This window comes from Schistocerca piceifrons, chromosome 7 (assembly GCF_021461385.2).
Source record: "Schistocerca piceifrons isolate TAMUIC-IGC-003096 chromosome 7, iqSchPice1.1, whole genome shotgun sequence".
Taxonomy (NCBI): Eukaryota; Metazoa; Arthropoda; class Insecta; order Orthoptera; family Acrididae; genus Schistocerca; species Schistocerca piceifrons.
Window position 1 is genome coordinate 370,073,644 of NC_060144.1, and position 3,256 is coordinate 370,076,899.

Here is a 3,256-nt window from a genome sequence, read left to right on the forward strand (position 1 = left end):
AACACACATGAGGCCGCAGATTTCGGGAAGTATCTCAAAAGTGGATAAGAAATGTTGAACATTTGACGTCAGCAGATGACGTACCTCGCCCCACCAGTAGTCAAGTGTTCACGCTCCGGGCCCACGTGAGCGGCTTCAGCGCGTGGGGCTGGGGCTTCGATTATTGCGTCTGTCATGTAGTATTTTTTTCATTAAAAAAGACAATTATATGTTTACATTGAGGTAAGATTTATTTTTATTTGCAAAAAAAATGGTTCAAATGGCTCTGAGCACTACGGAACTCAACATCTGAGGTCATCAGTCAACTAGAACTTAGAACTACTTAAATCTAACTAACCTAAGGACATCACACACACTCATGCCCGAGGTAGGAATCGAGCCTGCGACCGTAGCGGTCGCGCGGTTCCAGACTGAATTGCCTAGAACCGCTCGGCCACGCCGCCCGGATATTATTTATTTACCGGTCTCGCAGTCTTCGCTGGTTTATTGCAAAGTACACTTCAACAGAAACCGATCATATTGCGTCACACGTAAATGAGATAAGCTTCTGTATTGCGTTGTTACCAATAAATGACCTACCTTTTTGTTTACTAAATGTCTGTAAACAATAAAAAGAAGGGACAAAAGAAAAAAAAACACAAATAACAACAGCTTTTCCTTGATTACACTCAGGACAATAATTTTAAAACATCCACGCTTCCAAAACATGACATTTACAAAAAGTGTTCGAGGTTTCCACCGTTTGTCCGAATCCAAATAGTGCATCTTTCAATCATCCCTTCATGCTCAAACATAACCGCTACACGTGCGGCAAAGTACGCCATCTGCTGACGTCACATGTTCAACATTTCTCATCCACTTGGTATTTCCCGACATTTATGGCCCATGTGTCTTACATTAAACCACTTGTCTCAGCGTCATCTACATCGCTTCGAGGGGTTTTACACGTCAATCAGAATCACCCTATTATCATTATCACTGTTATCGTAAATTCCCCATTAACAATAGCACTAAAACAGAATCAATTTTTATAGCATTCTTTTCTGCCTCTGTCTTTTTTCTTCTCAAAAATCTGTCATACACAATATTTTTAGCGCAACGCACTCTGACTTTCAATAATCTCTACAAAAGAGTGGCCCTGAGTAACATTAACCTATACCTTTCACAAATCACCTACCCCACAAAAATCTTCGTTACTCTAACTACTGCAATACAGCGAGCGCCACTACTGCCAGCTAAATAAAAGATTCAAACTACGGAAGGCACTAACTACTGTTAGGCATAGTTAGCAAATGAAAGATTTTAATAGAGAACAAATAATGTATTTACCTTAATAGTGTTGAAAAATCATAATATACATAGCAGTTCATGACATCCAGTCTTACAAATTTCAAAACTCCGCCATCTCTCTCCCCACATCCACCACTGCTGGCGGCTCACCTCCAACTGCGCAACGCTACGCGCTGTACACATCCAGCTGCCCAACACTACAATGGCAGACAACAATGCAAACTAGCCACAGACTGCACACAGCGCAGTCAGTGATTTTCATACAGAGCGCTACGTAACGTTGCCAATAAGAAAACATAAACAGCCTACTTACAATATTCACCGCGTTCCTTCTTCGTGTCTTCTGTTCACTTTTTTCCTGTTTTCCTCTCTTTGGGCGTTGGCTGAAATTTCTGTTTTCTGATTTTTTTCTCTGCAACTTTCTCTGTCATGTCTACTGCGCAGATGTTCAATTTCTTGAGGTCTTTCCACCATTACCTTCACCCAGTTGGTTTTCACTCTGTTAGTAGTAGTGACTAAGCTAAAAATCTTCTTGATCAGTCTGTTTTCGTTCATCCCATGTATGTGTCCTTAGAACTTTGCCCTTCTTCTCCTGATGTTGTTTATAATCGTCTCTCATTGCTCGTACAGTTCTTATGTCGGTCTTCTTATTCAGACCCCTCTTTCTGAACCGGCCCTTAGATCTTTCTATTTTCCTCTCTTGTTTTCTCATCTCGTTGATTTTCGTTCTTCCTTTGATTACTGTTGCCAAAGGCCTTGCCACAGTGGTAACACCGGTTCCCGTCAGATCACCGAAGTTAAGCATTGTCAGACTGGTCTAGGACTTGGATGGGTGACCATCCAGTCTGCCGAGCGCTGTTGGCAAGCGGGGTGCACTCAGCCCTTGTAAGGCAATCTGAGGAGCTACTTGATTGAGAAGTAGCGGCTCCGGTCTCGCAGTCTGACAAAACGGCCGGGAAAGCGGTGTGCTGACCACATGGCCCTCCATATATGCATCCAGTGACGCCTGTAGGTTGAGGTTGACACGGCGGCAGGTCTGTGCCGTTGGGCCTTCAAAAGCCTGTTCGGGCGGAGTTTTTGATTGCTGTTGTTTCTGTGGCATATAAAGCCTCCTGCTGTACTATAGTGTGTTAAGTTGGAATTGATGGATACACTTATTTTGTTGTAATGGTTTCATGTAAGTCTGTACGTTTTTTGTTGTTTTATGATTCTATCTTCGTTGGATGTCGACTTCAATCCCATTTTCTGTATAATCTCTCTTAGATATTTGAAACTTTCTGCTTGTGTTAACGTTCCATACTTCGTTACCAGTGAGTGTCTGTGGATTCTGTGACAAAGTACTGCGTTCTTTCATATGATATTTGTAGTCCTGTTTTGACTGACATTTTGTGTAGTGCCTCTGGAGCTTCTTCGGCTTCTTTTCTATTAGTTGTTTCGATCGCTATATCATCAGCCAACATTTTACATTGACGGTTCTATCCTTCTATACCCCATCTTTACCCCCTGACTCCTATCTCCCAAACCCTGATTATTTTCTCCAGAACCGAGTTAAACAGAACGGGTGAGAGGCCGTCTCCCTGTACCACTCCTGTCTATATTTCGCATGGTTCCGAGATCTCTCCCATAAGCTTCACCTTGGATGTTGTATTTGTTAATGTTTCCTGCATTAGTTTTCTGGTCTTGTCGTCCACCTTCATTTCGACTAGCGTGTTAAAAAGTATTTCTCTGTCTGTGGAACAGTATGCCTTCTTGTAGTCGATGAATGCTATTGTGGTGTTTCTGGACTTTTTTGCTGTCACCATTGTTCTCAGGGAACAGATGTGTTCACTGCATATTCCTTCTTTTCTGAGACGTCCTTGATAAGCTCCTATCTGTGGATCTGTCAGAGACTCTATTTGATTTAACAGGTCTTTGAATAGAATTTTGTATATCACAAATAGTAGTGAAATTCCTCTGTAGTTATTAG

The 3,256-nt window shown here is 42.1% G+C and overlaps 1 pseudogene; it reads left to right on the forward strand.

Annotated features, from left to right (window-relative positions):
• Positions 1–2,036: 2,036 nt before the first annotated feature.
• LOC124709360 lies at positions 2,037–2,154 on the forward strand (annotated as a pseudogene).
• Positions 2,155–3,256: the final 1,102 nt, after the last annotated feature.